The sequence below is a fragment of the Narcine bancroftii genome, chromosome 7 (genome assembly GCF_036971445.1).
Source record: "Narcine bancroftii isolate sNarBan1 chromosome 7, sNarBan1.hap1, whole genome shotgun sequence".
In the NCBI taxonomy this organism is placed as follows: domain Eukaryota; kingdom Metazoa; phylum Chordata; class Chondrichthyes; order Torpediniformes; family Narcinidae; genus Narcine; species Narcine bancroftii.
In genome coordinates this window covers 37317170-37329342 of record NC_091475.1, presented here as the reverse complement: position 1 = coordinate 37329342, position 12173 = coordinate 37317170, and the positions used below count along the sequence as shown (strand labels likewise).

At 42.2% G+C, this 12173-nt stretch overlaps 1 long non-coding RNA gene across 1 annotated transcript; it reads right to left on the bottom strand.

Annotated features, from left to right (window-relative positions):
• Positions 1–1050: 1050 nt before the first annotated feature.
• Positions 1051–11731, bottom strand: LOC138739836 (uncharacterized). Its single transcript, XR_011342471.1, has 3 exons — positions 11510–11731; positions 7397–7446; positions 1051–2006 (listed from the first exon to the last, which is right to left on the bottom strand). It is a non-coding gene; the product is annotated as an uncharacterized lncRNA (long non-coding RNA).
• Positions 11732–12173: the final 442 nt, after the last annotated feature.

Genomic DNA, 12173 nt, shown 5'->3' with positions numbered 1-12173 from the left:
GACTGAGAGGTCTGGAACTTTCTTTGCCCCACTAATAATAGCAAACTGTCAGGTGCTGGGGCCTTCCATAATTTCCCATAAGAAATAAGAGGTGGTCTGGAAAGGAGCTAAACACAGAACTGGCTTAGGCCTTAAAGAGGTGAATGGCTTCCTCAAAACCGAGGCTAATAAAACTAATTTGTTTTGTGAGTCAGGAGTTATTGAGGGGATAAATGAGTAGGCGGATGGCTCGAGCAGAGCCTTTATCTGCTGCACCATCACATGAGATCACATTCAGAGCCACGGATCCTTCACAATCTGGTGGAAGGACTCCACAGACTGACTGACTTCCTTGTGTTACAATCATTGGTTTATAGACCTCCTTTGGCTTCTCAGGAACAGCACCTCCACCCCCCACCAACCTATCAGCCTACATTTATTTATGGGGAGAAAAGGTTAGTTCCTAAAACAGTGTTGTCAAAAATAACATGAAGAATAATTGCTTCATCATTAAGGTGGATGGGGGGAAGTCACATGATGGAGTAGTGACCGGTAAGAAAATACTTTGGGCATGTGAGAAAGTGAAAACATTTTGGGAAGATCTAAAGCAGGTATTAAATAAAATCACAAAAAGCAACATACCAAAAAATCCAGAGATCTTTCTTCTAAGTAATATAAGAAATAAAGAACTTGGACTCGATTTGGATGGAGCACAAAAAAGATTTGTTATGATAGCCCTAGCTGTAGCAAAAAAATGTATAATGTCAACCTGGAAATTAGAAGACAACCTGAGAATACAGCAATGGTACATAGAAATGAATAAATGTATTCCATTGGAAAAAATAACATATAATTTAAGAAATAACATCACAATATTCGAACAAATATGGGAACCATACATGAAACACAATAGAGAAATCCTACCACGGACCTCCACCGCCTAAAATGACAGAAGGAGAAGATGACGAAATGAACTGACCCAGTATGTAAAAGTAGAAGACACAAATTTCTTGTTTATTTTTATTAAGTGACGACATTGTTTAACAGGTTTAATGTATCATATAGGTTGAACTTTGAATAAATGGGGAGGCGGGATGAGGGAGGGAGGGAAGGGAGGGGGGAAAAAAGGGGAGAAAATGACACTATATATTCAAGAGAAAAATGTCTGTATGTATTTTGATCAGTATGGTTCATAGTGTTAAAAATTAAAAATTAAAAAAAACATTAAGGTGGATATCATGTTCTTCTCTAAAGAATGGCCAGTTTCTGAAAGATTACCCTGCACAATCTCTGCCCTCCCTATGAAGGTCCAGGGTATTTTACCATTAATCTGGCACAATCTCTGCCCTCCCTATGAAGGGCCAGGGTATTTTACCATTAATCTGGCACAATCTATGCCCTCCCTGTGAAGGGCCAGGGTATTTTACCATTAATCTGGCACAATCTATGCCCTCCCTATGAAGGGCCAGGGCATTTTACCATTAATCTGGCACAATCTATGCCCTCCCTGTGAAGGGCCAGGGCATTTTACCATTAATCTGGCACGACAGAAAGACAGTTAAGCAGGTCTGCAGATGCTGTGATTGTAGTGGAATACAAAGGGCTCGGGCGCAAAAACATTGGTTGCTCTTCACTTCCTCTGGATGCTGCGTGACCTGCTGAGTTTCTCCAGCACTTTTTTGTGTCGCATTACATCAGGGTAAACTGCTGCTCAGGTGTGCATCCAGAAAGGAAAGTAGCAGAAAGGATCACCATATATTAACTGCGCCTACAGTCCCACAACATAGAAAAAATTACCCAAAACACTTAAAATTTCAGATCCCTGACTTTTTTCCACACATCTCTTGAAGATTGGGAATAGATCATCCATCTGAAACATTGATTCTCCCTCCACAGATACTGCCTAAAATGCTGAAAATTTCCAGCATTCTCTTTTTTACTTTTATGTTCAAGCTCCATACATTTAGGCTAACTTTCTTCAAGGATTTTCTTGGGAGAGTTTTCACTGCAGAAAATGACCTTGAAATCTGAAAAAAAAAAATGCAGATTAATGCACCATCAATAACTCCAAAAGACTGGAAGTTATGTAAAACTGTCAGGCTTTTATTTGCAATAGAATGGAGGCAAGTCGATGCTGGTCGACTGCCCTGAACTAGGGAGGAGGCTGTGGAGCAGTCACCTTTATTCAGGAGTCTGTGGGAGGAGCCACAGGTACAGTCAGCCAATGGCGTGCCCAGACAGTTACATGTACAAACAGATCACCTGGGCTGGCCCCGCTGACCACCAGGGGGATAAAGTCCAACATGAGGAGCTGCCGGATCTCTTTTCCCCCAAGGAACAAACCCGAGTTGCACCCAGATCACAAGCCCGAGTCTATGCTGGAGAATCAACATCAAGGTGTGCCAGTAACGGGTGTGGGGCTTTGTGGTGCACAACGTAGCATGCTTTTTCCTTATTTAATGTTGGGCCAGACCTGCACTAGGTCGAGGGGCGGTGGGTACCGTTGTTGCATTTTGCTCTACTGTACACCTCTCTGCAGAACAGTTTATAGTTATAGCTTGTTTAGTTGCGACTGATGTGATTGGTTTCTGTACTTCGAGAGAGTTTTCAAGAGATTGTGATCCCCTATGGCGAATTCCCCTCGTAGGCAAATACGGTTATCACATTAGAACTGTGCCTAGACTCGTAGCTTTTCAGACCGTCAAATCTGTTCCTCACACAATAATTGCAAACAATAGCAAAATGCAACATTTCTCACCTCCAGACCATGATCAGTGAAGAGTGTAACAACCTCTTCTCCACAATCTCCATCAGTACTGGAGCACCACAGGGCTACGTTCTTAGCCCCTGCTCTACTCACTTTACACCTACGACTGTGGCTTGGTACAACAGCAACACCCTCTACAAATTCTCTAATGGTGGTGAGTTGTATAAAAAGGGGGGATGAGTCAGGATGCACAGGATGCAGATTTAAAACTTGGCTAAATGGTGCACCAATAAAAAAAAATTGCACTCAGTGTCACCAAAACTAAGGAGTTGATTGTTAACTTCAGTAAGGGAAAATTAGAGATGTACAATCCAGTGATCATTGGGGGATCAGAGGTGGAGAGGGTGAGCCAATTTAAGTTCTTGGAAGTCATTATCTTGGAGACTCTTTCCTGGACCCAACACACTAATGGCATCATGAAAAAACATGTCAGCCCCTCTACTTACGAGTTTGCGGAGGTTTGGTTCAACACCAGAAACCCTGGCAAATTTCTACAGAGGTGTGGTGGAAACTGTGCTGACTGGCTGCATCATGTCTGACAAAGCCCTCCAAAAGATAGTGGACACAGCCCAGGACATCAAAGGCAAAACCCTCCCCACGACAGTGCCGTCAGAGAGCAGCAGCAATCATCAAAGTCCCACACCACCCAGCGCACGCTCTGTTCTCGCTGCTGCCATCAGGAAAGAGGTATAGATACCACAAGACTCGCACCACCAGGTTCAGGAACAGCTGCTCCCCCTCCACCATCAGACTCCTCAACAATACCTTTAATCAGGGACTCATTTAAGGACACTTATTTCTGCATTTTATTGATTTTTTTTATTTCTGTAATGCAGTTTGCATTTCTTTAAGTGAACACATGTAGAGGTTTTTTTGCACTACCAATTGGTAATTCTGCTTTGCCCACAGGGTCAAGAATCTTAGGGTTGTATGTGGTGTCATGTATGTACTCTGACAATAAATCTGAAATGTATTCAACTTCATGGAAATATTAGGGACTGGTATTGAAATGATTAAGAGCGGTTTTCTGCTTTTAGGTCAACAAGTCAGTTGGACATGCTCGCAAATGCAATTTCTGTAATGAGTGGTAAACATTTCAGTTGTGTTTTCTTGTTACAGTTCATTGAACTGAAGGGTAAGACTAAAAAACTGGTAAAGATTTTGTGTTTCAAATTCAGGCCACATTGACAGTCCTGGAAAATATAGGCCTGTTGGTTTGATATGAATCGTTGGAAAAAACAGTGGACTCTATTATAAAGCAAACAATTCATTCCATGAAATAACTGCAAAAGGTGAACCAGGAATTGAAGGTCAAGGGTATAATATCATTGAAGAAGTGTGAAGAGCAAACTGACTGGGGTTTTGTTCTCCACAAAAGGAAGGCTATGAGCTCTTAATCAAGAATAAGTTATGAATGGGCTTGGATCCCACGAATACAAGGTAATTATTAGTAAATTCAGAAAGGATGTCAGGCTTCAGTCAATGGAGGAAAAGTATATTGAAGGTCATGGCACAAACTTATAGATCATCAGGCAGCAGTGCCCTCCCTTGTGGTTCTGAGACCAGGGATACCTACAGCAGCCTTTCAAGGGAGTGAAAAAAAATACCATCGATATTGCTTCCACAAAATGATGTTGGCTCACTGGAAGGTCAAGTGAACCAATATCAATGACCACTCGTGGGCCTGTATCCCCAGCATTGAGGCACCAGTCAGAATCACTCAGTCGGTTTCTTTGGGCAATCTGTGTAATTGTCATGTCTGACACCAGATTCCTGAGGGAGGAGGTGTGGGTTCGTGTATCATTTCCTGCCGTCACAGGGGTAAGTACGGAGGGGGCAATAAGTGGAAAGGGATGAGTGAGCGAGGTAGTCGTGGAAGGAATTGTCCCTGCAAAAGGTATAGAGGGGAAAATGTGCCTGGGAGTGAGATCATGTTGTGGGTGGTAGAAATTGCAGAGGAGAATATGTTGGATGTGGCGGCTGGTGGAGTGGCGGATGAGGTGAATCCTGTCCTTGTTCATCAAGGGGTGGTGCGGACCATGGCAGATGTGCGGGAAATAGAGAAGATGGGGGTAAGTTGCTGGGAGTGGAAGGGAAGCCACATATTTTGAAGGAGGACACCTCGGATATTCTGGAAAGGAAGACCTCCTCCTGGAACGCTGCGTGACCTGATGAGTTTCTCCAGTACTTTTGTGTATTGCTCTCCTCTGGCCTCATCACCACCACAGATCACACAGAATGGGAGGGGAAATTCATTCTGAATGACTAACTGAGGAGGACTTGGGGAGGAACATCTTTACCCAGGTAGTGATCAGAGTGTGGAACGTCCCATCCCTGGGTTGAAAAGGGACATTATAGTTAAAACAAGATAAGTGCATAGAAGAGAAAGGATTCGATAATTAGGTGGGAGGTGGGAGTCGCCATCCAATTGACCAAATAACTTGTTCCAATTCTAAAGAGTCAATATACAGTACAGTGTAATTGAAATCATTCCAGTTAACAAGTTTAGGAAAACTTGTTATTTAATCAGCAGTTGAGAGTGTGGTAGATAATTGAATTTTATAGATTTGCTGTCATGGTCTCTGACCCACAAGAATAGTAACCAAAATGAATCAGAAGAGGCAGCTACAAAAAGGAATTGGCGCACAAAATAGTACAGCACCAGAACAGGCCCTTCAGCCCAAGGTATTTGTGGTGAACATGATGAACAAATCAAACATTCTGTGTATCTTACACAGATACATATCCCTTCATTCCCAGCACGTTCATGTGTTTATCTAGAGGCTTCTTACATGCTTCCTCCACTACTTCTGGCAGCCCATTCCAAACACCACCCCCCCCCCACTCTGTGTAAAAGTTGCCCAGCACCTCCCCTTTAAAATCCACCCCCCCCCCCCCAACCTTAAATGCATCTCCTCTAGTACGTAAAGATTTTACTCTGGGAAAAAGATTCTGGCAGTCTACCCTAGCAATACTTCCCATAATTGTATAAACTTCTGTCAAGTCAACCCTTGGCCTCCAACACTTCAGGTAAGCAGCACTAGTTTATCCGATCTTCTCTGTTGCTCGTGCCCTCTGATCCAGCCAACATCCTCGTCAACCCCTTCTGAGACTTTTGCAGAGCCTCCAGATCCTTCCTGTAATGGGGCAATGAGAATTACACATGATACCCCAGGTGCAGCTGCACCGATGTTTTATTTAGCCGCAATATGATTTCCTTATTCTTCTACTCAATGCCCTGACCAATGGAGACAAGCATACCTTATGTCTTCTTTTCCACTCTGTATGCTTGCATAGCCACTTGCAAGCAGCTGTGGGCCTAGATCCCAAATCCCTCTGTACACTAATACTTTAAAGAGTCCTTCTATTAATGCTATACTTTCCCCTTCCATTTTTTCTTCAATTGAATTGGGAAGCATTATTTTGCCATTCATGGGATATGGATGTTAGGCCTCTGTATATTGCCCACTTGAAGATGATGGTGATCAGCCTTCTTGAAAGCTGCAGCCTTTGAGGTACTAGTTTTGGGCAGGGAGTTCTAGAATCCTAATGTAGCAAAAGTGAAGGAACGCAACGTCTGGGTCAAGTTGGAGGGTCTTCTGCAGAGTTTGCCATTCCATGACTTTGTTCTTCCAGATATTAGAGTTCATGGGTCAAGTATCAAGGCAAAGTTAGATTTCAGTGGAGCAGGTGTTGATCTCAGCCAATCATAAGGGATGGAATGGTTATCGTAGCGGTTAGCGCAACGCCTTTACAGCACCATGGACCGAGGTTCGAATCCCAGGGTTTCTGTAAGGAGTTTGTACCATCTCCCCTTGTCTGCGTGGGTTTGCCCCGGAGGCCCCAGTTTCCTCCCACTGTTCAAAATGTACCAGGGGTGTGTTAATTGGGTGTAAATTTGGCGGCACAGACTCGTGGGCCAAAAGGGCCTGTTACTGTGCTGTATGTTTAAATTTAAAAATATAACCACTAGTTTACTCCAGGGTTTGTTCTTATCATGGTTATCAACAACCTTTTTCTTGGAGAGCCCCTCAGGATGAGATAAATTAAAATTTGAAATTGAAATTAAATTAAAATTTAGACATAAAGCATGGTAACAGGCCCTTTTGGCCCACAGGCCCATGCCATGACATCTAAATACACCCAATTGTCCTACAACCCCTGGTACGTTTTGAATGGTGCGTGGAGACCACAGAGACACGAGGAGAACATATAGACTTACAGACAGGCTTAACTGTACCACATCCTGATAACAGAAGATGTCAGTGCATGAATTATTTTAGTGTGGAGTCTGCAACCACACAAAAAGCATTTAGAAGTGACCCTGAAATCAGCTTTGAAATCACAACCTGCAGGTTCTGCAGATAAGGTAATGCATGTAGGAAACTGGTATCTTGCAGACAGAACCAGACAGGGGGAAGGCAAATGAGACTGAAACTTCACTTGCTGGGAAAAGAAGTGGCAAGGAATAGCAAAGTTGGCATCTTGGTGACATCATGATACAAAGTGTCAACTTATCCCTGGGCACTAGTAGGGGTGTCTTTGGGATAACTATAAACTGATGCTCTAAACCGAAAAGTATATAAGGAATTAGTGAGGCCATGGGTGGAACAATTATGGAAAGAAAGATGTGATTCTACAAGAGATTACCTTCTACAGGAGGTCTATCGAGAGTATCCTGGCCAGCTGCATCATGGTTGCTGCAGAGAAATAGATCAGAGGTCAATCCACAGGATCATAAGAGAGGATCACTGGAGTCTCCCTCCTCCCCCCCCCATCCCCCCCCCCATATCGATGTGATCTACCGGGATCAGTGACTGAAGAGGGCACACAAAATCATTGAGGACCCTATCCACCCCACACAAAGCATCTTTCAGCTGTTCCTGTCACCAATATCACAGCCAGCACCATCAGGCTGAGGAACAGCTTCTTCCCATGGCCAGTGAGAACGGTGAACAACAAAGGAACTGCTCACACTAACCATCCGAGACTCTCATATTGCTGAAACAATATTTATTTATTGTTCAATTGAATACGTGTCCTGCATATGTATTGTTTGTCAGTATGTGTATTATATCTGGTTGCATGCCTGCATGTTTGGCACCGAGGACTGGAGAACGCTGTTTTGTCAGGTTGTACTTGTGCAATCAGATGACAATAAACTTGACTTGACTTTATGATTTTAATTCTGTTGAAGGATCCTGGACCTGAAATATGAATGGTTTCTATATCCGCAGATGCTTCCTGACCTGCTGAGTGCTTTCAACGTTTTCTGCTTTTGCTTCAGATTTCCAGCATTAGTGGGGTTTTTTTACATTTTAATTTACTCTTACTAAGTTCTCGTAACAATATCAGGATGTTCCAAAGCAGTCCATGACAAAATCAAGTACTCCTTAGGTTGATTCATTGCTTGGAAATAAGAGTGGCCTTGGAGGGAGTGACAGAATAACCAGTCTTAGCCCGTTGAGACACTAACTTTGCTCTTCTTGCTAGCAGTGTTTTGAATGTTGTTCTTACTCAGCAATACCACCCATTGTCCAATCGCCCCATGACAAAGAAACTTCTGCTGTGCACCTCACTGAACGAAGGCACCATGTGCTGAAAGTTGCAGTTCCCACCTTTCATCATCATCCTAATATCACATCAAAGAAACCATTGTGTTGGTTTGGATATCAGTTCATTTTCAAGGTGATATGCGAATGTTCTGGCTATATTTTTCTCATTAATGAGCAATGTGGTTCCACTTTTACTCAAGGAAGGGCAGTTCTAAATTGATATGTTGGAAAATTATAGTAGATGAAACAACATAAAAATAGTGGGCCTGAAGGAGGGTGAAGAAAGCACAGACATGAAGGAATTTATAAAAAGATGGATCCCAAAGGTCATAGGAATGACAGAAATACAGGAAGAAATGGAAATAGAAAGGGCTCACAGAGCACTAGCTCCGAAACCGCAGACACATCAAAAACCAAGATCCTTCTTAGTAAAATTTTTGAGATATACGACAAGAGAAAACATACCGGAACGGGCAAGGAATAAAATTAGAGAAGATAATAAACCATTGGAATACAAGGGTCAAAAATATTTTTTTATTCAGACATAAGTTTTGAACTCTTAAAGAGGAGGAAGGAGTTTAATAAAGCGAAAATGATTTTATGGAAAAAAGGTTACAAATTCATGTTAAGACATCCAGCTGTGCTTAAAATATTTATATCTGGGGAGCAAAACAGACTGCTCTCGGATCCAGAGGAAGCACTAGAATTCGCAGAACGTTTGCAGGACAGAAGAAGAGATGAAGAGGTGTGATAAGAATGAAGAACGGCAATAAAGTATATATAAAGATGTAAAAACAATGTATATGTAAAGAACTAAAGAGGGAAAACAGAAGGGAAGGAAGGAAGTAAGGGTGGAAAAAAAAAGAGAGAGCTTTGTTATATGTGTTTAAAAAATGTTTTCTGGGGAGGGCTGGGGGGCAAAGGGAAGAACCGTCACTGCAAAATCAGTTGACGCTGCGAGCAAAATCGCAATCCAAATGAAAAGGGAGTTGTGGTTGCCCGGCAAGGGATAAGGGGCAACTCAGAGAGGGAGGGAACTTTGGGGTTCAAGTATTAGTGGGTGTGGAAACTGCGGGGGTTCTTTATGTTTTAAATCTGTTGTCGTACATTAAGTTTAATAAGAGAAAACTAAGAGATGAAAATGGGGAAAAGGCGGATGGAGGTGGTGAAGAGGTGGAAAAAAAATATAAGCAAGATGGCCATGTTGAACTATATGACTATAAACATTAATGGAATACATAACCAAATTAAAAGGAAGAAGCTACTAAATTTATTCTAAGTCAAATTACAAAAAATACCATACCAAAAAAACCAAAGATATTTCTTTTGAATAACATATGAAGTGGGGAATTGGATCTCAAATTGGATAAAGCGCAAAAAAAAATTCATTGTGGTGGCCTTGGCAGTGGCAAAGAAATGTGTGGTGTAGGCTTGGAAAATGGAAGAGAGCCTGAGTATACAGCAATGGTACATGGAGATGAATGAATGTGTTCCATTGGAAAAAATAACATATAATTAAAAAAATAAAGTCACAATGTTTGAACAAGTTTGGGAACCATGCATGGAACGTATCAGAGAGAGCATGCCTAGGACCTCCATCCCCTAAAATGAAAATGATAAGAAGACAAAACGACTAGATTCAGTGTGTAATAAATAGACAACGCATTTTTCTTGCTTATTTTCCTTTGTGTGAAGATATTGTTTTATGGTTTTATTGTATTGTATATGTTGATTACCAATGGGTTTGGTGGGGGGTGGGTGCTGGGTAGAGGAGAGGGAGGGAAAGGGGGAAAATAAGGGAGAAAAGGTCACTGTATAAATTTTATTTTGGTTGACATGATTCACAGTGTGAAAATGTTTTTTTAATTTAAAAAAAGGAATGGCAGTTCTGACATCTAAATCTTCTAAATCTCATATTTTTCCGGCAATGACTCCAGAAGGTTGAGTAAATAATCCTAATGCCATACTGTAGAAGTAATACATTACTGGATGTACGGTTGCTCTGATAAGGAGTTGGCTTGGGTCAAAGAAACTCGATACAAGCTACTCCAGTGTACCCATAAGAAAGTAACCAAGGCTATTTTTGCATGAACTGTACTGGTGAGAATTCAGCACGCTACTAGCAAGATCCATAAATTTGTTTCATTCCACCATGGCAACCTTTGGCCTGCCAGGTCATGAACTAATGATTCCAGTTTGAAGGAGAGCAGATGGACATTTCACCCATGGTCAGAAACAGGTTATCTGACCATCATGATTGTGTTTGTCCACAGCCCATCATTACAGCAGGCCTAAGCTTTACAATTTTACTTTAAGCTGCCTTAAGTTCAACACATTCTGCTGGAAGAACTCTGCCAGTTGAGTAGCATCAGTGGAAGAAAAAGAATGGTCGACGTTTTGGGCCCAAGTCCTTCATTGAAACTGGGAACGTAAAGAGAAGCCGGTGAAAGAGGACAGGGTGGGAGGAGTTGGACAGGGGCCCACAGGATAGAGGCAGTGGATTGGCAGAATCCAGGCAAACTGAAAGAGAAGCGAGAAAGACAAAGGGGTCAGGTGGAGGAACGTGAATCATATGGTGGAATGGGTTGGAATCGAATGAGGAGAAGGTGACATTGATGGTGCGAAGGAAGACCAGATGGATTGGAGGTCTTCCGCACCTCCTCCTCACCCCTGGGGAGAATGGAGAGATGGGGGCGAAAGGGGGTGGAACCAAAGAAGAGTGGGGATGGGAATGGGTGGGGCATTGGGTGCAGGTAGGTGGAAAAGAGGAAAAAGAAGAGAGGGAAGAGGAGGGGAATGAGAGGAAATTGCGCAGGGGATGCTTCCTGCAATCAGGGAACTGTGCTTTTGTTTCTTTGGATATACATCAAACTGGGCAGTCTCAACTGTTACATCACAGACCAGCAGCAATAGAAATTCACCAAGACAGTGTAATTTTTAAAATTATATTTTTATTATTAATTACTTAATTAACTTATCTAAACTTAACCCCCAACTATGGGCAAATATACGTGTGTGTGTGTGTGTGTGTGTGTGTGTGTGTGTGTGATATCCAACCATTACATCTTAGGCACAGTTCTGGAAAATCTGTTCACAGTTCCATCTTGGAAATCCTGTGTGGAAACTCAGGCCTTTCAACAGATGTCAGAAGTACAGTAATTATGAAGGAGGCGGAAGAGACTGAGTGACCAGTCTACTGAAAACTCACAAATCCTTGTCATGTTTCTTGCTGAGAAAATGTTCTCTCATGTGAATGGTTGTCACAAATCCCCTTTTCCTTGATTAGGTGTAACTTTCACAATGTTTCCAAAACCCAGGCACAGGTCAATCGAAATGCAACAATTCTACTGCTTCCTTTACCCAGATATGGGTCAATGCTTCAGTAATTTTTCTGACAAGGAGAATTATCCGAATTGTCCATTGCACACAAAGTCATTCCACCTCTCTGAAGTCATTAGAATGACTGGTGGTCAAATTGCTTTCTCTTTAAGAGTCCCAATCATGTGACTCCCTCTCACCACCTGTCTTCCCAGATAAAGCAACAAATGTTTCTCTCTCTTCAGAGGATAAACTTTGGGTACAGTCAGTACTTGATTGTTACCACTCAGTTCTCTCTACAGTTGTGAATGGTCACGAATGATCGCAGCAGGTACTAGCCCTTAAAGTGACAGTCCCTAAATTAAAACAGGACCTTGTAATACAACAAAGGTAGCTTTCATTGGAAATGCTCCCTACTGTGTCCAACTTATCCTTATTGGTGAGTAAAACTCAGAAAGACCAAGACCATTCCATAAGTAGTTCTGGGCCCAGGTGTTTGATTATATATGATGTTGTTGCTTAACACTACACCCTGATGACATATCTATAAATAC